This window comes from Epinephelus fuscoguttatus, linkage group LG1 (genome assembly GCF_011397635.1).
Source record: "Epinephelus fuscoguttatus linkage group LG1, E.fuscoguttatus.final_Chr_v1".
NCBI classification, from domain to species: Eukaryota; Metazoa; Chordata; class Actinopteri; order Perciformes; family Serranidae; genus Epinephelus; species Epinephelus fuscoguttatus.
This window is the reverse complement of record NC_064752.1, coordinates 14,171,422-14,196,827: the sequence shown is the minus strand read 5'-3', so window position 1 is coordinate 14,196,827 and position 25,406 is coordinate 14,171,422. Positions and strand designations below refer to the sequence as shown.

The 25,406-nt window shown below is 39.5% G+C and overlaps 1 protein-coding gene across 2 annotated transcripts in view; it reads right to left on the bottom strand.

Moving 5' to 3' along the window:
* LOC125879015 (metabotropic glutamate receptor 4-like) overlaps positions 1-25,406 on the bottom strand; it is a 277,294-nt gene that overhangs the window by 227,874 nt on the left and 24,014 nt on the right. Inside the window, exon 1 of one of the 2 annotated variants that reach the window (XM_049561738.1) lies at positions 14,552-14,905. The exons of the other annotated variant lie outside the window; for it this stretch is intronic. The gene's annotated coding sequence lies outside the window, so the exon portion shown is untranslated. Of the gene's footprint in view, positions 1-14,551; positions 14,906-25,406 lie in introns of those variants that run through there. 2 annotated transcript variants of the gene reach the window in all.

Sequence of the window (25,406 nt, the reverse complement as noted above, 5' to 3'; positions counted from 1 at the left end):
TTATAATGTGTATTCCTGGATACCTAATGTTCATAAGCAATGTTCTGTGTTTAGTTTTCTGAATGATTTTTTGTTTCGGTGGCAAAGGAGATACCAGCTGAAACACTGTGGCACACCAGGCTGGCCACCGTTTTGTTACGTGTCTTTTATTTGTCTTCAAATGTTGCTTTTCCTGCTGCACTGTGCTAATTACAATACAGCAACACCATATAAGTGTAATGCTGCAATTGCAGTTATAAATGACAGAAATCCATCAAGAGTGACGCTTGTTGGAAATAGTGTTTTCCTTTAGGACACCTGTCAGAGTTTTTTCATAGGCTGGAGGTGGGATGAAATTTAACGGAGGCACATATAATATTTTTTATGCAGGAAAAACCCTGAAAAGAAAAATTAACTAAATAATATTCCTGAACCCAAGCTATTTAGTTTCCTACATTCATTCATTCATTCCAGGCTAAAAAAGTGGCTAATCCCCACACAGGGGATGCTGGCATCATCAAATTGACATTAAAAGTGTTGATAGACTATCAAAACAGTTGCTGATTATTTTCCAGGTGACTGACTAACTGATTAATCAACTAATTGTTTCAGCTCTCTACTCAACTACATCTGTTTGATGTGGCTCTGTTTATTGTTTCACTGCTGTGACAGTTATTAGAAGAGATCCTGTACAGGCTCAAGCGTTGTAAACACACTGGTGAGGTGCATGTTGCAGATTTAAAGCTGGATTTTGATTTTCGAAACTGCATCATGTGCAGATCTACACACTCTGACAGCATCATCTCCCCCCTTCGTTTTTGTTGCTTCCGCTGACACACACAATACATGCATGCCATACAGACACAAAATACGCCCATACAAGCTATCTTGTATGTACACATCTACGCTCTGTTCATTCCTGAAGCAGAAATAAGCTCTGAAGGAACAATCTCCCTGCACACAGTAACAGAATAGAGCTGTGGACATTGGTTTTCCAGCAGAGTGGGTTGAAGCCTTGGATCAGCAACGGCTGAGATTCATTGAGAGCTTATTGGAAGTGACAAGGTCCTTTGAATACACCCAACTATCTCCTACTGAGTGAGAAGTAATTTTTCAGAGCTGATTCACTGTGGGTTCACTTTAACTGCTGCAGAGCAGATGACAACTGGAAAGCCAGCCAACTCACCTTAGCCCCCGTAACCAAATACAAACCATGCACCAGCATAATCTAACATCAGAGCAGACACTGAGGAGAAGGCAGTGAGCTGCCAACACAGCTCGGTATAGATAGGCAAAAGGAAAAAAAATACAGCTGTAGACATTGAGGAGTTCAAATAAGAAACTGTTCTGCAAGACTGCAGATTTCAAGGCAGATGTCATCAAACTTGGTGTTTGTACAAAAGAAGAGCTGGTGGGGAGACAGCTCATACGTCTCCCTCAGACTGAAAAACAGCTAGCCAATCTGGAGGAGTATCTCGAGTGCAACTGGAGGAAAAAAACATCTAACACCTTACAAGATTACATCGAGCATTATCATGTTAATCAGCTTGTTTTGTCTTGTTTCAGATACCTTATAGGGCCTCCTCTTTGGCAACGATGCAGGTAATTCATTCTTTAATCTTAAAGATCTCGGTGCTTTAGATGAGGGCTGGTTATATCCTCTGAACAAATCATTTCAGAAACTACTGTGCTGAAACCTATAACTCCCCTTTTAATCACCAAGCACCAGGGTTAAGGCAAGCCACCTTTCAGAGCTCTATTCAACATGACATGTAGTGTTGTAGCAACTGAATGGAAAGCACAGCATTAGCATACTCAGAGAAATCCGGTTATGTTTTCACTGTATATCTTATTTCCAGAACTCAGCTGTAATATACTGCATGTTACGTAGACTCCATTATGTGGCTTATATTACAGTTTCCAAGCCTGACACAATGTAAACCGACCTCAGTTTTGGGTTGCTTTAAAGCCACTGCAACAAACAATGCACACACACAAAAAAAAAAGAAGTGACAAGGGCGCTGAGTGAGACGACAAAATGTGTGTATGTTTACATATCAGCCCGTAATGGCATACTTCAATAAAAATGTACGACACGGATTTGAGAAAAACAACAAAAATGCTTACCAGCTAGAAAATGTCAAAGACAGCTGCAGGAATTACTGGAGATTCATATCAGGAGAGCAACCTTTCCCCAGGTGCCAAAGCAAGTTTTAGAGCAGACTATGCATTCATTTCAAAAGGCCATACACTAACCTTCAGGCAAATAAGTGTGTGCTGTTACATGGCCACACGAGCAACAGCTGCAGCTGAGTCTACGGTAGCACCTTCATTTTCATGAGGGCAAAAACCTGTCTGTTTTGAAACAGTCTGTGTTTGCTTTCTGCACATTAAAGATGTTCATTTTGGCAAATTTATTACGCGAGATTTAACATATTGAGTGTTCTCAACTGAAATAAAAATAAAAAAATAAGAAGATTTTTAATGTGCACAAGAAGACATGGTGTGGGTGTTGTTTTACATGGTGTCTGGTCTTGCCTCGCCTACACATCTGTCACCTAGACTAGTTTTTAAGTGTACAGACCATTTTGATATTTAGGCAGGGTTGCAAGGTGAAAAATGTTTGAAGGAGGTCTAAAGACAACTTGTGTTAAATCTTTGGGGAAGATGTGATGTGGAAAGATCTGCAAACATATTGTGGTTTGGGTTGCTAAGAGTAGCAATGCTACAGACAGAATCTCTTTTCACCAAGAGATATGCGTCGCTTCCACTCTCCTCAACCCACCTGCCCTTACAAATGCACTTCACCTGAAAAAGAAACTTCACAAGTGTTCTCTTTGAAGATAAAGAATGTGATGTGCAGACCAGCCCCTGCACCTTGAAACTCCCTCATGTTTTTTCAGTGCTTCACAAGAAGATTCACAGCTCTGGCCCAAGCATTTTACAGTCCAATCAGTACTGCAAAAGTAACCATTATAAATACAAACAAGGGTACATCTGAAATTAATGTATATTTATTTCCAGCAGATTATTCCTCTCTTCATCTTCTGAGACCTGAGCAGCTGCTGGATGGCGAAGCCAGCCAGGGAAACTTTTAGAGATGTGCTTTAGCTCTCCTCTCACAGATGGGCAGGAGGGGCTCTCTAATTGACACTCCAGCATGTTGATGCTGCACAGCAGATCAATAGGAAGGTAGAGGAAGGCTGCCCTGAGGAAAACGAATGGAGAGAGAGAAGGGCTAGGATGCGCACAAGGACTGGAGAGCTTAGAAGAGGCTGACACTGTTTCTATCGGGAAAAAAAATGATTGAAATGAGCCTTGAAAGGATGCATCGATAAGAATGGATCACACTGGTAATGCTGCTCTTTGTTCATATCTGTAAGTGGTCCAGGGGTAATACCTTATTTTTTGAGCAGCAAAACCAGAAAACTGCAATGCAATTAGTGTAACACACTCAACTGAGCTTGCCATCTGTCACTGATCTGCTTTTTCAGCACGTCAACCCAGTTATTCCCAGCCTGAAATATGTTGACACTTTTCTAAAAGGAAACATTCAATGTTTAGTTTCAACAGCAATTTTATTGTACTGTTGCTGAAAACTGCTTTGACAGGTTCAGCTTCATATTGTGCAGCACTACAATGCATCCCTGTACCAATCTAAATCAGCATCAACAATAACATCAGATAAATTATGTAGGGCTGCAATGAACTTTTATGTTTATAATTGATTATTCTGCTGTTCATTTTCTCAATAAATCGATTACTTGTCTTGTGTAGAAAATGTCAGAAAAGAGTGGAACATGCCCACTAAGGCCCCATTTCCACCTAGGTATGGTACAGTTCAGTACGCCTTTTTTTCCCATTTCCATTGTGACAAGTTGTGGATGGTACCAATGGAAGAGTGCCGTGCCGTCCCCATCTTTGGTCCCCCCTCTGTTGGGGTGCCTAGCACACAGATCTGGTACTAAAAGGTGGAGCTGTGAACACTGCAGTCTGTTGACTGGTCAATAGAGGACGGTCACTCTGCTCAGGGCTGAGTTGTGGCTGGTTTTGAGGCTCAAGTAACCACTGTTCATACCATGGAGAGTTTTACATATATTAGTAAACTGTAACTATAAAATGAAAGGATGTTTTGCTGCCTCTCGCAGTAATATCCCATCACAAGAGACTCTCACTGCAGCCTGTTCCATTTTGTTATGAAAATGTCGACTCGTTCTGTGAAGGATAAATAAGGCGCAGACTTCCATCTGTGTCACCGATAATGAGGAAATACAGTGAGTGCTGGACGGAGCAGTAAGTGACAACACCCCGCCCACATTTAAGAGTACTGTTGGCGGAAACGCTAAATGGACCTAGAGTCTAGGTACCATGTCTTCAGGGTTACTTTTGGTTCCAAAGGTACCATTACTAAAATGTTTGGTGGAAACAGGGCCTATAATTACCCAGAGTCAAAGGCGACATCTTTAAATGTCTTGTTTTTCTCAGCAGCAAATCCTCACACTGGAGGAACAAACACTACAGGTTGACTGACATTGTCTGTTTGAAAAATTACTGAAACAAAGAGATTAGATTATGACAGATGCTGATTAATTTTCCATTTAACTGCTTCTGCTATACATGTCAACATACATCCTCAGTGTAAGGATTATTATCATGCAAATGTTACAAACATTTTATACAGATCTATGTTTTTCTTGAGAGAGAGGATTTATCAAAAAGTCTAAAAAAAAATTCCATCCCTGCACAGTTGCTGCTACCGTATGTGCATAATTTTTGACAAAGTAAATCTCCAAGCCTTCATACGCCTCCATGCATCACTACAGAAAAAGTCTTGATGAACAGAGTCTTTATAGCCAGCTGTCACAGTATGCATTTGAGACAAAGAGCAATCTCGATACCAGTTTGTGTTAAACTTCACAACAGAGCGAAGCCTCCACTCACTCAGATCTCTGCAGCCTGAATGTGGGGTTCCTTCTCTCCTCTGTTTCAGTGTTTTTTAAGCTGCAGCACTTCAGCCAAGCCTTGCAGCGCCTGAGCAGAGTCTCCCACCATTTTTGAATGCTTCACAATAATAACAGACTACAGTTGTAAACAGTTGGCAAATAGGAAACCACCTCTCAAAGCAGAGCAAGCTGAAGTGAAAATTATATTAACAGGAACCAAATTACAGAAAATTACAACTAAAGCTTTCAACCAAATGACAAATCATCGGATTTCAGTTTGCTCTAATTACGACACCTACTTGGTCCAGTGTGTCCCTATTTATATTCTATACTTTAAGGAATACTTCACCAGCAAAATGACCATTTATATATCAATCACTCACCCTGTGAAAACCTTGGTTTTCTTGCAGCCTCCAGTGAATGAGGAATTGAAAAACAGCAAACATTCTTCATGAATTGAAGTAAAAGGGTCCACATTCAACAACAGCAAAACTATTTCAACACAGCTGTTGATAAACTGGTGGTACAGTGGTGCAGTGATAAGCATTGTCGCCTCACAGCAAAATGGTTCCTGGTTGGAACCCCCACCTTGGGTTCAAACCAGGAACCTCCCACCCTTCAAACCCAGGGTGGAGGAGCCCATCTGTGCATGTTCTCCCCATGTCAGCGGCCCCCCGCGACCCCCAATAGGATAAGCAGTTGCGGAAGATGAATGAATAAATGAATGAATGTTTAAAAACTCTCAAACAATTTGTGGAGTATAATCCAAGTCTCATTTCTCCAGCCATATGCTCAGTACTTCTCAGACACATGAATTTTCACTAAAACCTTGCTACTTGTATGCAGACATATTTTAAATGTGTTAGCAAAAATGCATTCGGGAGGTACTGAGCATATGACTGGATAAATGAAACTTGGTTTATACTGCACAGGTTGTGTGTGTAAACACAAATGAATTAAATGAATGAATGAATGAATGAATGAATGAAGTTGTGTGACAATTTGTGAAAGAATGTTTTGATGTTGTTTTGCTGTTGCAAACATGCCCCCCTTGCACTGTAGTTCATTAAAATGTTCTCCATTTTTTGATTCTTCGTTCACTGTGGATTAGTGTTGTCAGGATACTGGAATTTCAAACGTCAATACGATACCTTTAAATATCAATTTATATAATTTTCAATACCGGAGGGAAATTTGACACTGAGAACATAAAATTCAAAAAATGTATCAATAGATAAATATAACTAGACTATGAAATGACAAAAATGACTTCTCTTGTCCTGGTTAGTAACGGAGAACAGCAGAATTATTGTGGTTAACATTAACAATAACAGAGAGAGCAAGAAAGTGCAGCTGATGCCAGTATATTGATACTATGGACAATCATTACATAAACTGTTTCAAGTACTCAGAATTGATATGTATGGATAAACTGATATTTTTGACAGCAATACCATGGACACAAGCAAGAAAAACATTTTCTCCACACATTCAAGGTAACACGGGCTGAATCATTTCTATACAAATGGTCATCTTGAGGTTGAAGTAGTCTCTATATACAGACTCTACGTTCAGTGAATGTAGAGTCTGTAGGCAAACCCCAGAGATCTTGCCTCCGCAAGAAGAGCGGAAGAGCCCTGGTTTCCGGTTGTAGGCTGTTTGTAGTCCGCGTGATATTGACCAATCACATTTGACTTGGCTGCAGTTGTTGCCAGGTTAAATGGTCCGTGCGGTGAACTAACGAGGCGGAACATAATTGGCGTCACTGCAAACTCTGAATCCATCGCAATGGTTCAGCATATTTACTTATATATAAACGGAAGACGGAAACGGAAATTCACCTCCTCCGCCCAAATCAAACCGGAATGCCAAAAAATCGGGGGTCTGCCCCCAGAGGCTGTATCGCCATCTGCCGGAAGTCAGACGCCGAATACAGCCGATGGGTTCCGAGAATGAGGTTGAAGTATCCCTTTAAGCATTTTTCACACAAAAGAGCCAGGTAGAACTGCTGCTGAAGAGCCAGGATACAACTAATCACAATCAATTTCCACAGCAATTCCTTATCCATCTCTTATTCAGTATGATCATCTTTGCAATCCTGGGGGAAATCAGCAAGAATAACCGATTCTCTTGCAATAATAATCACTGTATCAGTATCAATTTTAGAAAAATTCTGCAACACACTTCTCTCCACACTCTAATTTCTCACTTATAATTATAATATAGAGATAACTTCAGTACAGAAAATCAATACAGATGACAGCTAATTATGTCTAGTTAGTGTATTTTCTACTTTAGTAGTAGGTCAGTGTTGCAGTTTAAGAGATGTCCTTATTCCTTGGTTTGTTAATAAATCCTGGGTGTCCAATATTATATGTGAAACTTTCTGTAAATTAGATTTCACTTTGAAGGAGTGCAATCAGTTCATCTGTTGAATCTTTTTTTGGTGACACCTTATTTGGGTAGTCCGTCTACAGACAGATTATAGAGTATCTGTAACATTTCAGCAGCTTATTAGTTGAGAGTATATGTCACGATTCATGAATATACCTACGTACTTTCAGAATGATTTAGCTGAACATTAACTATTTATTCAACCAACTTAGCATAGGTTAAGTGAGTAGTTAAATATGAAGCGAATTGTGAAATATGCTCTATAAACATCTGCAAAGACAAAGCAAAACAGTTGTATTGTTGAATCTCAGCTAATAAGCCGTTGAAATTTAACAAATATTCTATAAACCAGTGGTTCCCAACTGGTGGGTCGTGGTGCAAAAGTGGGTCGCAGGTCCATTCTGAATGGACTGCAAGTGACTCACAAATGTGAAAAGTTTGCAACAAACACATTTTTATTTTCAAAGTACAATGAATTTCTGGCCCAAGCTTTTAATTTGAAGTGCTGTTTCCAGTCAAGGAGTGAGTGAATAACAGGCAGCTGCTTAAAAGAGACAGCAAACTAGCTCGACGGCATGGCCAAACGCAAGTATGACACTGAATATATTAAACTGTGTGGACCTTGAACTAATAACTAAGAAGAAATTTGGATCCTGTGGCTTGAACTGTTGGGAACCACTGCTTGGACTAGGGGTGTGATTAGTTGTCTGAACAATTAAACGTCCGCCCCCTCGCTAGTGGGCACCAGAAATATTAGTCGGTCAAACTAATTAGTGTTTTATTCATGTAAAAGGCAGCTTAAGTGTCATGCAGCTGCCCGCCACTAGTGGGTGCTACAGAGCCGTCAGACAGTAGTCCCCCTCCCGCGGTAATGCTCGAGTAGACTGGAATTTTAAAACAGGACGATGGGAAATTGGAGAGATGTCCTCTCACAAAACCAGTGCGGGTTTTGAAGTACTTTGATCTAGAAAATGAAAATGTAACGAAAAGGTAGCATGTAGGCTGTGTCAGAAAAAACATATAATCACTTGACTGGAGCAATGCACAACCACATTCAGCTCAAGTATTTGGTTGTTAACCCGCACAGAACGACGGCTGCTGCTGCTAGCAGTGCTGGCCACACTTAGACCAATTTGACATAGTTCACCTGGAGATGCTGCGATCCCGCCAGGTCTGAGAAGATAATGCAGCCCATCACAACAATGACCTTGCAAGATATGCTTCCACTTCAGGAAGGCTTCAGGAAGTTATTGGAAATGTTGAGCCTGAATACACCTTTTTTCAGACTAGTCAACTAGTGTTAATTAAATTTTTCATTTAGTCGACAGAAAAATTAGTCGCCAGAAACATCCCTACTTTAAACCATCTGTAGGTGGCCTATCCAAGTGTTACCATGTTTTAAAATGATCAATTGTTTTTTTATAATAAATCAAAATTTCCCAGAAACCCCAAATGACTCTTTAGATTGCTGTATTCAATTTACAATGGTATAAAAACAGATAAAAGGCATTCACATTTGAGAAATTGTAGCCTTTCTTCATATTAATTTGACAAATGATAATCAAAATAGAACCTATGCATGTTGATTTTCTGTCGATAGATTAATCAATTAACCTCATGTTGTAATCATGTTGGAGTGTGATGGTAGGAATAAATAATCTAAGAATAAAGAAAGTGGCTACATGTGAATTCCTCAAACATGAAGTGAAACAGGTTAATAAAAACTGATGGGCTCATGTCCAGTATGATGCATGTATTCTACACATCGCTGCCAGAGGTGTCTGCTGGGAAAAGCTTTTTTAGTGAAACGAAAATGATTGAAATGATCCCGGTGTCTTTCCCCTGACAGCTTATGCATTTTGTCACTGTTAGATAGAGGACAGGATAGGATAGGATAGGATAGGATAGGATAGGATAGAAAGAGAGACGGGAGTGCTTGGCTTGAATATTTTAACTCTGGGGTGCTTTAATTACAGAAACAGCAAAATGCAGTTGACAGATGTGATTTATTTAGAACCCTGAGATATGTGGTAAATCTTGCTAAGACATGATATTATGCAATAGCTGACTGCGGCCGTTTGATTTCCCTTTCGCTGAGAACCCTGAGGATACACGGGTGCAATTTATCTCTTGAAATATCAACTTTTATGACAACTCCACCAGAGAGCCGCTCCATTTCTGTGCCGGCTACAGAAATTTTGGGACATGCAAACAAGGCTTATTAACACGAAGGCCAGAGCCGTGATTTTCCAACACGGCAAATGTAATGCATTGTTTTGAAGATACCGCAAGTCATTTGGAAGACAAGGTTGAGGAACAGTGGGGGGAAAGGAGAAATGGGCCATCCCTAAATTTTTTGTTTACTTGCACTGGATGCCTTTCTGTGCAGGCTAATGGAGGGCTAAGATCACTGAGCTGCATCTAGCAGGAGATAAATGGACTGAAATGTGAGAACAAGCCTCGATTCTCCTGCCCTGGAAGAGCGGAGGGAGAAATCTCATGCTGCTTAAAAGGGATGAAGATGCTATGGGGGGAAACCATCGGGAAGTCAGAGGAGCATATTATAAATTGTTGACTTCCCGCTCAGTGACTTGACTGATTCAACGACTTACATCTTGCTATAATGATGAAATACACACCCCCGTACTCCCAAGTTCCCACCCTTTGTCTTTACAGAGTCGTATCCTTTATTCACTGAGGCTCCTATGCTCTTGTTTAGGCTTTTCTTTTGAGAAAAAAAAAAAAAAGCGCCAACTCTACTTGGTATTCATCACGGCTACCAGGTTTCCTCCCTATAAACCTTTCAATTCCCACCTATCATCACATGCACACCTTGGGGGCCTGGATTGAATACGATTCAGAGGGCAGGCTTGAATCTTGAATCTACAGGTTAAAATATATCCAAACGTCCTGGCGTCTCAAAGCCTCTGGCACTAAAAACTGCTCTCTCTGACTTACTCCCTTCTGTGAAGCTGGTTAATGGTCCAGTGAAAAGATGGCATGAGGTGAACCATCACCAGCCTCCTGTTGACTCTAAGCGGTGCTTGGTAATGATGCCTAGCATACTTCATCTTGTGGGTCAAATACGCTTTTTTTTTTCCACCTTGTTTTTTTTTTTTTTTTTTTTAGCATACAAAATATGACGGCTTAGTATGTACAGAGCTAGAATGTGAAGACAGATTGGATCACAAGCAATCACTCTCTAAGGTGCCCTAGAAAGTGTCTATGCAAGGGGAGGGGGTCACAGTAAATACAGAAGGCTGCTGCTTCTCAGACACATTGATTGATTTACTGTATCTGTTGAGCTAGACCTGCCTGCCTGTCAGGATTAAGGAATTTATGTCTTATCAAACCTGTGCCCCTCAGAGACCTATTTCCAACAAAATCTCTTGAAGCTGCAACATATGGAAAACTAGGGCATATCAGCGAGAATGAGTGGTTTGGAAGTGTATACCTGTGTTTGTTAGATTTTTCAAGATAATGGGAACAGCGCTGTGTACAGCCGAACAAACAGCGAGTGCCAGAGTTTGAAAGCTGCAGCTGAAGTTCAAGCCTCAATCTGACCTCGAATCTGCTTATTGAGTCTGAATCCTATCGAGGCTGTTATCAAACCATTTTACATAAATTTTGGCGGAGAGAAAAAAAGTGCATGACAGAGTGAAGTTTTTTAAGAGCAGCAGAGCAATCACCTTCACAAAACTATACACACACTTGTAATCTCCTGCAGCTGATACAGAATGCGTAGGTAAGAGCCAGAGACTCCAGGGAGTAAATCCACAACCAGAAGGCATTGTCATTATCTCCATGCCAGAGTGAGGAACTTTCTATTCTAGTGTATCTAAGACAAGATACTGAAATGCCTGATTATGTGAAAATTCAAATGCACCTATTACTTATTTAGGAACACATGAAGCTACAACCAAGGATTATAAAAGAGGATAATAGGTCAGCTTTTGGGAGACAACAGGGAACAAGTTAATAAACAGCTCCTTGTTTTCCAAATGTCAAACAATTCTTAAAAAAATATATAAAAAGTAACAACCAAAAACAAGACAACAGGCGCTCATCAAACCATCTTTTCTGAAATACAGCACAAAAAAGCTGGGAAAATGCCAAATTAAAAAACAACAGCAAAATCGAGCTTGAATCCAACTTTTAGTAGCTCTGCCCAATAATTTTAATAAAAAGTTTCCTGCTGAGGTTTTCCCACTGAGTTCCACCACATCCAACAGAGTCCCACACCGTATTCAGCTTCTTGTGCAACTCAGAATGATATTCAGATTATATTTAGATTTATGCTCAAACCAAAGAAGAAAATGTGCATGTCATACTCATACATGACACACACACACGCTTCCTTCTTAAAATGCAGTATATTTGTAGCTTTCTATCTTTTGTAGCATCTATCTATCTACCCATATCTACTTAGTCTATATTCATATTCCAAATATCAATATCAATATCAACAGACTATCACTAAACCATCTTTTCTAAAATACAACAAAAAATTGTTGGAAAATAAGTCAGAATGCTGGAAAAAATGCCAAACCAAAATATGGCAAAATTGAGCCTGAGTCCAACTTTCAGTTTCAGTTTCAATTAATTTTAATACAGTTACTAACTGAGGCTGTTCCACAGAGCTTCACTACATCCAGCAGTGTCCCAACCTCCTTGACACTGACTTTTAGAGCTGAAAAATACTTGACACACATGATACCTTCTTAAAATGCAGCACAGACCAACAACAACAAACCACACAACATTCATTCGCCGATCACATTTAAAAACTTAAAACAAAGACCCAACGCATATTATCAAACATATGACTTGCTCACCACCCTTGCATCTATCTAACTATCTGCCTGCCATTTGTCAAACAAATCATTTAAAAACTATATAAAGGAACAACCAAAAAAACAAGACAGACTCTCATCAAACCTTCTTCTCTGAAACACAGCACAAAATTATTGAAAAAATATGTCAAATTGCTGGAAAAATACCAAACCAAATATGGCAGAAATCAAGCTTTGGTCTAGTTTTCAGGAGCTTTGCCCATTAATTTTAATATGCAGCTACCTGCTGAGGTTTTCCCACAGAGTTTCACTACATCCAACAGGGTGTCCCAACCCCTGTATTACTTAAAACTGACTGTAAGAAATTGTCGGATTACACTGTGCTGGGACAAAACCACATTGCATTCACAATGATATTCAAATTATATTTAGATTTATGCTCCAACCAAAAAGAAAATGTGCAGATCACACTCACACATAACACAAATACCTTCTTTAGATGTTCTATACTTGTAGCTTTTAATACAACAAAGCACACAACATTCATCCACAGATCATATTTAAAGCTTACATTTACCTCAGAAAATACCTAATGCATGTATCAAATACATGACTTAGTCACCATCCCCCATCTATGAAACTATATATATCTAGCTATGTGCTTGGTGTATATTCATATTCCATGTGTCTAATCTTTAAATGATAATTAAAAGAACAACCAAAAACAAGACAACAGACTCTCACTAAACACTTTTTCTCTAAAATAAAGCAAAAAAAATGTTGGAAAATAAGTCAGAATGTTGGGGAAAATGCCAAACCAAAATATGGCAAAATTGAGCATGAATCCAACTTTCAGTAGCTCTGCCCATTAATTTTAATACAGTTACCAACTGAGGCTGCTCCAAAGAGCTTCACTACACCCAACAGTGTCCCAATCTCCTCGACACTGACTTTCAGAATTTAAAAAGACTTGAATTACACTGAGCTACAAGGACAAAAACAATTGACATTCAGCTTCCTGTGCAACTCAGAATGATATTCAAATTACATTTAGATTTATACTCAAACTAAAAAATAAAATACGCATACCGGTATCATACTTAAACATGACACACATGATACATTTTAAAATGCAGCACAGGCCTACTTGAAGCTTTTTATCGGAGTACAGATAACAACAACAAGCCACACTTAAAAACTTTACATTTTCCTCAAAAATACCTAATGCATGTATCAAATACATGACCTACTCACCATCCCTCCATCCATCTATCTATCTATCTATCTATCTATCAATATGTTTGGCATGTTTTCATATTCCATATGTGAAACAAATCTTTTATAATCACATAACAGACCACCCAAAAACAAGACAACAGACTCTCACTAGACCATCTTTTCTAAAATTCAGCACAAAGTAGTTGGAAAATATGTCACAATGTTGGGGGCAAACCAAAATATGGCAAAATCGAGCCAGAGTCCAACTTCCAGAGGCTCTGCCCATTAATTTTAATACAGTTATCTGCTGAAGCTGCCCCACAGAGCTCCACTACATCCAACAGTGTCCCAACCTCCTTAAAATGACTCTGCAGATTGAAAAATACTTGAATTGCTCTGTGCTAGAAGGACAAAAGCACATGACATTCAGCTTCCTGTGCAACTCAGAATGATATTCAAATTACATTTAGATTAATGCAAAAAAGAAAATGTGCAGAACATAATGCATATACATAAAAGACATGATACCTCCTTAACATACAGTATATTGTAGCTTTAGGTTACAGATCAGCAGTGAAATTAATACTACAAACCATAAGACATTCATTCATAGATCCCATTTAAAAGCTTATATTCACCTTAACAACCTAATGCATGCATTAAACACACACACTTCCTCCATTCATCTATAATATCAATATATATGCTTGGAGTATACTCTATATTCCATATATAGTAAATTAAAGCTTGATCCCACAAGATGAAAAATATCTGATGCAGCCATCTGAGTAAACTGCACACAGTAGGTGGCTTGACCACTAATTCAAACTGCCCAAGGAGCCATGTGGAGACGCTTCCTGGGTCTGTATGTGCTTATTAACTTGTAAAAACATCAGCACATTGACTGAAATGTGACACGAATGCAGCCCCAAAAGGCGACTGCACCATTAAGCAATTAATCCTCCACAGCTGCAACAACCGCCCAGTACATAGACGAAGCCATGGCGGGCTATAAATCCAACAAACAAGGTAATAAGGGGTGCATATCACTCACAGACTATTTGTAGATGAAGACTAATGTCCTTCACGGCGGAACCGAGTGGGATAGTCTCGTAATTTTCCGTTTCATGGCGGAAGAGCTGAACATTGACATAACTTTCCGTTTCAGTTCTAACCTACAGGAGTCCATTAGTAGTTTAGCTAACGTCAAGTGGCCAAGTTCACCTGCTTCGTGCTTCCTCTCCTCCTCCTTCTTATTCTTCTTCTCCTTCTTCTTCTTCTTCTTCTTCTAATATAACCTGTCGAAGGTCCTGTTTCGGAGCAGTTATGGCTCCCATTAATGCCGTTTTAAGTAATTTGGGGAAGTTAAGTCTCATAAAGTGTTGATTCCTGCTACCATTAGGAAGCTAACAGCTAACCGCTAGCTAGCTAAAACTTGGGTTAGGGTTGTTTGAGTAATGTTACCATCCGGACATTAATATCAACTTCCGGCAGGCTTTACTTAATTTTTTTAATTTATTTTAAGATTCCTGACTGTTTAAAAATTGTTATTAGCCTCGTCTGTTTGGTTTGAAACGGTGTTTGTCTTAATTAAAAGACGTTTACTTCACGGGGGTCCTTCAGTTTGGAATGACTGGCTCTTAAGCTACGGCACGGTGAAAGGGACAAAATTAAGACCATAATCACGTTTCCTCTCGTTGGCGCTGTTTCACCAGCAGCATAAATCCAGCTAAAATATAGTGGAAAGAGCACTTCAATGACATGAATGTTAGATGAATACTTATTTAATATATTTTAATGGAAATTATAACTTGAATAATAAAGGTTAGGATGATTATTTAGCCAGCTTTTTGTAAACATAGCCTACCCACACTGCATGAAATAGTCTCTGTGGAGCATCAGTTTAATCCAGAGGGAAATTTTGCTGGTCACTACAGTCTTTTCTTCGTCTCATCAGAAATAAATCATTTTCTAATTTAGAGATTACTATATTCTGATCTCTTTTCCTAAAACCCTTCTCCTTAGGAGAAATAAGGGGCAAAATGATAAATCAGCAGGAGTGTTTTTGCTGTGCTTACAGGTTTCTCCGAGGTTTCTCAGCTCCAAGAACATATCAAAAAACAAAGCTGAGACTTGAATTTGATCGCTGAGACAAATTCCTGAAATTGTGCAGGCTCATTTATAAGCCAGTCAAGTTTTCTTTTGGATCTTACTGCTATCCAAAGAGTTGATTATTATAGATAAATAAAGATTACTGCAGTAAGAGAGGAGAAAGAAGGTTATTTAAAGATCTTAAGGATACTTCTCAGTAGCTCAATTTAAGAAGTATGAGCAAATGGTCATAATCTTATATTGATGTTATATGGAGCTCAGTTATGTTAAGGGGAAATAGGCTTGACAAAGAAGATATCTTTTGTTGAATTTTCTTTTCCTCCTTCCCTACAACCCATTCTTTGGTTTTGACCATGCAATGTTTAACCATTTAAATTACGTTTGAAGCAAGCATCTCTTATTGCAGTTTCTCCTGTGTGAGGGTTTGTTGCGTTCTTTAACATGTATTATTTTAGACTAAATTTGGTGTTTTGGACTGTTGGTTGGATATAACAAGGAATCTGCAGGTGTCACCCTGGCATTTTTCACCATTTGCTGATATTTACTTAACAAAATTGTCAATCGATTAGTAATTTATCACTTGGGAAAATTAAATTATCAAGTTTAGTTAGCCACAACAAACTGTAGGCTATAAGCTATTAAAGGTTGTGTTAGCCGTGCATCTGTCGGCTTGTTTTGGTGTATTTCTGCCCCCTAGGGACCAAAATGAATGAATGCCACTAAATAAAAGTAAAACATTTTTTGTATGATACTGCCCCATTGCAGGGCGGCTGTGGCTCAGGAGGTAGAGTGGGTCGTCCACCAATTGGATGATCCTCCAGTCGGCATGTAGCAAGATGATGAACCCCATATCGTTCCCAATGGCTGTTCCATCAGAGTGTGATAAAGCTGTGAAGCAGGTGATCTTGCATGGTTGCCTCGGCCACCAGTGTGTGAATGGGTGAATGTGACTTGGAGTATAAAAAGCACTGTGAATAGTCAGCAGACTAGAAAGGCACATATACAAGTGCAAGTCCATTTGTTCACAAGCAAATATTGTGATTTTAGGCATACACCATCTGCAGACTGTCTAACTTGCAAACGAAATACATTTTTCGAGATGTTTCTGTAAGTAGACCTTCGTCAGACAAAGGTCCAGTTACCAAACTGTTGCTGTAAATTTATTTCTTTTGCAAGTTAGACAGTGTGTGGGAGTTTGTCTGAAAAGTGTGTCCTCCTTGTCCCTCTCCTATGCACCTGTTTTAAAATAGATATTCTTTTTAGTTTAAGTTGAAAATACTACCTAAAGAAATGACAAAAGGAGCCTCCTGTTGGTGCACACACAGATGAACTCTGACAGTGTCCTTGTATGGCATGACAATATTCTTTTGATGTTATGACTTCAGTGGTGAAATAGCCCTAAAAATAGCAGTAGTGCCACTGAAGAGAATATCTCTACCAGTAATTATCAAATCTGCAGTGATGGTCTGTGAATCCACCACAGATGTTTGGACAAGTTTGAAAAAAATGATGATACAGTTCAATAAGATAAGAAATTAGGGTGGCAAAGTTTATTTTTGCACATACATCACCACAATCTCATTCATCCCCACCAGACCTTATATTGCTCAGTACTTCAGCTTGTTGCAGCTCTCTATTTTAAACCAGATGCAGCTTTTTAACCCGTATTGACTACATGTTTAAAATCGTTTATGTTTTTGTGTGTAGGAGGAAGCCTTTTCTCGCTGCAGCAGGTGCTGGATCTATAGGCTGCTCTGCACTGAGGCCTCACCTTATCACGCATGTGGGGAATCTTTTTAATGCATAATTGATTCAGTTATACTGCCAGCTCATGAACATGAACACCTGTTCCTTAACCTATAAACGTGCCTTTCAGACACCTTCAGGATGAATTCATGATCTCGTAGAATATGTTTTGTTGTATTGAGAAAAATTAGCGTGGATTTAATTTTTGTGCCTTTCAAGAACAAAGCTCTCATTATCCTTCAAACTCTTGAGTGAAACTAAAGACAAAAACACTCGGGAGTGCAGATTAGCGGTCGACAGCCCACAGGTCCTGTGAGACCCGCAGCAGATGTTGGCAGTGTGGGGTCTCCTTCCAAAGCTGCAGGTGGGCGCAGGCACTCACCGTGTAATGCACGGTCAGTGTGTAGGCTGGAAAGCCTTCTGTTCATGGGCTTTAGTCTCAACACATGAGGCAAAATGGTAACTGGCAAGAGTTTCGAAGTCGTAGCTGATGTCTTTGTTGCAGTGAAACAGCTGTGGGAATCTTTGACAGAGCTTGTCAATACGGACTCAGAAACTTTCTGGTGAAATATGACAGCGACGGTTGCAGTAACACACCCAATTCAAGCTTGGGAAAAATGGATTGTGAGAGTTGCAGCAGAAAATCCTGCAGGTTATGATGTTAAAAAAAAAAAAAAAAAAAGCCACACAGATATTTAGCGCGAAGCAGTAATATAAGCCTGTGACATTATTGTGTAGGAACAGGTGATTGGGTAAGAGGATAGTTTTGCTTAAATGGGGGATTAACAAAGCTTTGCCAAGACTCCTGCACTGTGCGATAACAGCGATTATGCAGGTTACTTGTATGACACAATGAAACGACTAGTTGATTAATCAATTAACTGGGATTTGTTGCTTTTAGACTGTATATTTTAGGGTTTTGCATGACTGGTTGGATAGAACCAGGACTTTGTAGATGTTATCTTAGGGTCTGGGCAATTATAAAGGGCATTTTTCATCATTTTCTGATATTTTCCCCCCAAAAATATCAATCAATTAACCAAAAAAAAGATATCAATATCAATTTTGAGTCTTGTCATATTGTACATGGTGAATTGTCACTGGCACGGACTTCTCTTACAACTGAAAAATTGCATTTACTATAGATAAACACACATCAATGTGGTATCTACATGTACATACCACATTGATGTGTGTTTATCTATAGTAAACACACACACACACACACACATCAATGTGGTATCTACATGTACATTTCTATAGGTGTATTCATGACATATTCCCAGTGGTTGGATTGTAGACAGTCATCATAGCAGCAGTCACATTGTGACACTTCTATAGATTTCTAACACTTGTCTCCCAGTGTTTGTCATGAAGACCTCACAGTATTTCTCTTAGTCAGGGCTATTAATTTGCTTTTGTGCCAGATGTGCCAGATCTAGATGGCTTGTGGTGCTTGAAAAACTCAACAGTAATGTCTCTTTTCAGAAATCATGACCTGGTTACTCAAGATAATCCACAGACCTTGTTGTGAATTTTTTCATGTCAACACATTCTCACTCTAACCTTTCCTCTCTTTGCCTCTATGCACAGTGCTTTTTGCGCGCTGTCGTAGAAGTAAAATTGACAGTTCTGGCTCAGTTCAGTGAAGAGAAATACTGTGAAATCTTTGGTTATCAGTCAGAAGTGCTGGTCCCAGAATCACACTGTGAGACAGGTGTTAGAAATCTATAGACCAAAGTGTCAGAGGAAAAATTTGACTTTTGAATATGTGGTGAACTTTCCCTTTTAGTTAGAATTTGTATCAGAAAACTCCTGGTAAAGATTTACATAAAGATTCAAATTGAGTAATACTGTTGTACTATCCTGACAAACAAAAGGCCAAACCAAACAATTCCATTACATCTTGTGGAAGAAGAGACATGCAGGGACAAAGAAAAACCAATAATCAGAAATTCCCAACATATCAGCCTATGAGCGCGAATAATGCACACTTGTCTGAACTCCACAGCCTATCGCAGGTCCTTACAAGTGTGTAATTGCTATGTGACACTCTGGAAGACAGCACAACAATGCAATCTCAAATAAGATTATCTGAATGAAAAAGAAAGAGGGCATTGTTAGAGGAGAAAGATGTCTCTTCCAGAAAATAATACTGCCTTTCCGTCTGCATTCATGTCACAATTCAAACATCAGTCTCCACTGCCATGACTTCATAAGTTGCCCTGAACACTGTAACAAGTCTTCAGGGCAGGAGAAAAGGATGTCACTGACAATTTTATAGAGAGCGAAGCTTGACTGCTAATGAGATTTTTTTTTCCTTCCGAGCAGAGGCAAATATAACAACTCATTTCCTGTGCAAAAATCACTTCTTTAAAAAACAATGTGGAAGTGTTTCTGATTAACACTTGCTTTGTGTTCTTGTTGTGTACAACTAAATGGAGCGACATTAATTCTGCATTTATTATTTATTTTTGTTTACTAAAGTATTGTGTGAGGATGTTTTGTTTTACATTATTGTGCGGCCTTTAGAGTGCCTCTCTGAAACATTTCTAATAATTCCTGCTCTCACTGAATACAGTTATGGTTAATGGGCATTCTTTTGATGGTGCTCGCTGCCTCATCTCACAGCAGGATGTGGACATCTCTGCTGACCGCTTAATCAGGTGTTAATTAACTGTCACAACCTTATAAAACCAATTTATGAGTGCTTTTCTTTTCCCATCCACAGCCCATTATGTCTAACAAAGATATAGTCAGAAATCCATCTGGACGATGGCACTATATTGTCGGTATCTCAAATAATAACTAAACAAGGAAATGACTCGTTTTGGAAATCAATTCTATTTTTAAAAAAAGTTAGCGCCACTTATTAAAGTGCCATCCAATTTGCTGTGATGAGTGTTAAGCGTTCACCTAGACAAGCGCATCAGCTCGGGCCTGCATCCACATGCAAAACAATGATGCTAGTGAGAATGAAAAGTGCTTCTTATGCAACGAAGTGTGGCTGATGAGACATGCATAAATTCATGAACAGGTGTAATGTGTTCCGTTAAAAAAAAAAAAAACTTGAAATGGTCTTTCAGCACAAAGTGAGAGTGGTTGCAAATTCATTCATTCATTCATCTTCTAACCGCTTCATCCTCTTGAGGGTCGCGGGGGGGCTGGAGCCTATCCCAGCTGACATCGGGCGAGAGGCAGGGTACACCCTGGACAGGTCGCCAGACTATCGCAGGGCTGACACATAGAGACAAACAACCATTCACGCTCACATTCACACCTACGGACAATTTAGAGTCTCCAATTAACCTAGTCCCCAAATCTGCATGTCTTTGGACTGTGGGAGGAAGCCGGAGTGCCCGGAGAGAACCCACGCTGACACGGGGAGAACATGCAAACTCCGCACAGAAGGGCTCCCACGCCCGGGATCGAACCGGCAACCCTCTTGCTGTGAGGCGAGAGTGCTAACCACCACACCACCGTGCCGCCCGTGTGGTTGCAAATTATTTATGTAAATTCTTAAATACATGCAAACACGGTCACACTGAGGGCTCTATTACAACAACCTTGTGCCCAGAATAACTCCTGTAATAACAGCTTTCTGGAGAAAAATAAAGCGAAAAATAAAACTGAAGTTTTTATAATTCTGTTTTAAATGACTGTTCTGGATTTTTAAAGCCAGATATGAATTCAGATCACTGTAGGCTCTTCAAGACTACTAATAGAGAAACTTTGACCAAACTTGCATGCTTCTGTAGTTTACAATATACCAGCATAATAAAATTCAGCTTCCCTAAAGGCTTAAAGGTCCAGTGTGTAGGATTTAATAATAACAATAATAATAATAATAATAATAACTTTGACTTATATAGCGCCTTTCAAGAGACCCAAGGATGCTTTACAACAGCAAAAATAACAATCTAGCAACCAAAAGTCAGGGTGAACAGGTGTCTTTTCAGTGCAGATTTAAAAATGTCCAGTGTTGGCACCTGGCGAATCTCCATGGGTAGAGAGTTCCAGAGGGTTGGGGCTGCCACACTGAAGGCTCTATCCTCGAATGTTCACCTACTGGTGTGAGGGATGTTTGGGAGACCCAAGTCAGCGGACTGCAGGTTTCATTAGGGGGTGTAAGTCTGGAGATGTTTTTGAGGTGGAAGAAGGCAGATTTAGCAACAGATTTTATGTGGGATTCGTAGGAGAGGGTGGAGTCCAGGATGACACCCAAGTTGCAAACCTCAGGGGATGGGGAGATTTAGGGGGATATACTAGCAGAAATGGAATATAATATAATAGGTATGTTTTCTTATGTGTATAATCACCTGAAAATAAGAATCATTGTGTTTACATTACCTTAAAATTACAATATTATAGCTACACAGGGAGTGGGTCCTCATCTACAGAAATCACCATGTACCACTGAGGCTGAGGGAATGTCAAAAAATTAAATTAATATCCTCCTGAGACCCTGTGTCCTCATATGAGGACATCAGATGTTGTGTTTACTTGACCTTATACTTCATTCTACTTAACTTAGACCTGTTGTCCTCTTTCATACACTTTTCTGTCCCATTTAGTGGTAGTAAGACCACATTACTCTAATCCTTGTAAAAACAAGATGGCTGCCATCTCTGCCAAGTCAGTCAGCAGCTGATCCCAATTCCCGACACAAAGTGGACAAGGTCCAAAACTTGATCACATTTTTATGGTTGAAGCTGGTTTATTTATGATAAATAAACTTTGCAGTTTGATATGCCGACACATTTTTGCTAGTTTTAGCAACAATGACAAGCTAAGATGCTGTTAATTAAAGAAAATACTCATTTGAAGACATTGGGACTTTATTATCATTGACAATGTTTAGTTTTTATACCTATCAGATCCTACTGATCCCAGATAGCTAGGAGAAATTAAAAATGCATACCAAACGAAAGTTCAGGTCTCAGGAGGTTATTTGTCCTGAATTGAACATTAATGTCAGAATGCCAAATGTCAAATTTCATGTCAATTCATTCAATATTTGTTGAGATATTTCTCTCAAAACCACAATCGTGAACCTCGTTGGTGGCATGAGTCACGGTGTCCCAGCTATTTTCCGTACTCTGAAAACACTCCAAGCAGCAGCAAAATGCGTTCTGCAGCAAGCTGCCATGCATTATCCTTGGAAAGCTGTGGCCATTTGATTATGTGGTGAAGTGCGGCCAAACTAAAACTTTGGGTTAATCTAACTTTTAACTGTGAGTTGTAGCCAGAGAATATCCACAGCCAATCAGTAAACAGGGTCCTGTGCCTCCCCGTCACATGTTGACTTATATTACAAATAATTTCTTCCTGCCTGAAACACATGAACACACCGCCTTGCTGCAGAAAAATGCCACTATTGCATTCAGCTGCACTTTGCCGCTGCCTGGTGTGTTTTTAGTGTTAAGGGGCCCCTTTTCTATCATTCCATAAACTGATGACCCCTGACTAAGTGACATACTTTATGGATATTTTCCATTATATTCAATGCATAACAATGAAAGTACAAAACAACCAATAAACTGTATAATTAACCAAAAGTAATGAACAGAATAACTGCAGGAAGATTGAGTAAAATGAGCAATTTGGATGAATTTTGAGCAGAGTTTTTTCTGATATATATGAAGCTTTATATGATTCTCTGTCTGTATTAGGTTTTCAGTTAAGTTAAGTGTGAAGGGGGGAGAGAGAGGGTAATGACATGCAGCAAAGGGCCACAGGCTGGAGTCGAACCTGGGCCGCCGTGGCAACAGCCTTGTACATGGGGCGCCTGCTCTATCCACTAAGCCACCGACACCCCATGTTTTCTTTTAATTATTATTGCTTTTAATTCCTTTAACTGTACCGAAAAGTGACGCTTTGGCACAGTAGTGGGAGTGGAGACGCCCAGGTTGCTAACCAGTGGCGTATGTCATTAGAATCCTTGTCTGGTGGTAACCATGAATGTCTGTACAACATCTTCTACCAAACCATTTTATTATATGTTGAGATATTTCACTGGATGAGTGAAAGTTTTGACCTGTTGGTGGTGAGATTAAAAGTCAACGAGTCACAGAAATCATCAGGGCTCATCCTCTGGGAACCATTAAAGTCTGTAGAGTATTTCATAGCAATCCCTCCTACAATCAAAATAAACTGAGGCATTTCAGTCTGGACCAAGCAACCAAAGTTCCCATCCCAAGAGCCGCACAGCTAATTTACCAAAAACTGCTACAAAAACAAATCTTACTAACAGTTCAAGTAAATAGACGGCGCAATTAAGATGTTTATTTGATACCATATATATTAATAATCATGTTTTCATGTTATAAGAAAGCGCTACTTAGGCACAGATAGATCAACCCTTCCATTAAGACGGCAACATGTCTTGAATGGTCTCTGTGAATGCCAGTAATAGCTGAACACTCCACACTTCACTGCAGTCACTGCTGGCTTTCTCTTGCTAAGAGCATCATCATATAAGCAGCTCCAGCACAGAATGTACATGAGCCCCACCTCACTCACATTACTGCCTTAATCATGTTACAGCTGCACTTTCCATGTGCACATAAACACGATCTGTGACCCTAAAACTGCTGTGCCATCACGCATAACATCATAATGGAATAAATGCAGTGAATGATAAAAACCATGCACCATATTATAGCCCCCAAATTTCATCTTTTCAGTGTTTCTGCCGCCCAATCCCTGTCACAGTCTGGCGGGGCTGCAAAATGTCAAAATTAACACAATAAAGCAACAACAACTGCAAATCTTAGAAACTCAACCGAGGATATAAACACACTGTTCATCACAAAAAGGGAAAACAATTGTTTTTGGCATCACAGAGAGTTATATCTCCACCAGGAGTACCAGGGTGCCATGAAAGGGGAGCAAATACGTCTTGTTTTTTCATTTGACAACCATGTATTTGTGAATTTATTTTGAAAGGGTATAACTTTATGAAACCACAGAAAAAAAGAAGTCTTTCCACATGGGGTAAAACATTTGGGATTTCAAGGCTTCCACTGCAAAACAGGGATATGTAAATGTGGTCATTTAAAATTCTTTTCATCCACTTTTGTTATGTTTTTTAAATTATCTGATAATAAAATGATATCAGGTATGTTTTCCTCCACTTGCCTTCCTTTTTACACTGTGTGCTTTAACACACCCAGCAGGATAACAAAGGAAGAGGGAGGAAAAAAATCAATGTAATTGAACACTGTGTGGTCACTGAGATGGCGAGTGTAGATACAATTCTCTAATGTTAAAAAGGCATAACGGTGCAGAGGCATCATCCTGCACTCTCATGAGCCGCGGCTGAAACAGAACAAACTCCAAAGTGCCAGAATCTGATGATTTAAAGTTTCAGGGTATTAAAACCCGCGGCATGCAAAGGAAAAGGAAGTGGCTGTGACGGATCGGTCTTTTTTCTGAGATCCTAGTTGTCATGGAGATGGTAGTAACTTGTCGTAATGTCAGGGTTTGATGTTGCTCATTAGGCCAGTAATGATTTGTGGATAGATTGTAGGTGTGGGAGCCGTGTCTCATTTGAAGCCATACGCTGGTAGCCAGGGTACTTCAGACACTAGTGTTTACTGAGAGATCCGAGCTATTTTATTACTCCTAATGTCATAATTTACATTCTGCGAGTGGACCCTAATGGATCCAACTCCACACATCTTCCTCTTTTCTTATGAATAATCAATGAAAATGAAGCTTTGGATCTTTCTGATCATATATAGATGTGTTTACAGTGGTATTAGCATTAATAGGAGTTGTATAATGACTATTATCATAACCATCATTGTCAGTGTTGTGTGTTTTGGACTCATGATGGATCATTTATAGCAGGTGGTCCATCATGTTTTTGCCTGTGATGAGCCGTTGTGTTAAATTCTGGCAGGGGATTTGCTTTTATGCCACACAGTTTGACTCTTTAACTCCCTAACAGATACTGAACATCTGTCAAAAATGCTCAGCAGTGTGACAGTGTGATGCCAAAAAACAGTCAATATTTCAGCTACAGTATGCAGTATTTATTCAAAAATCTAATAGTGGGCTCTGCGGTATATTACTTTCTGAAGCTACAGCAGGCAGGATTTTCTTTTAAAAACACATTTGTTGGATCAGTTCAAATCAGGTCGCAGGCAAACGCCCCATCCAGTGTAACTGAGGCTGCATTGATTAACCCTATTTACCCAAATTAAATTCTGGGTTT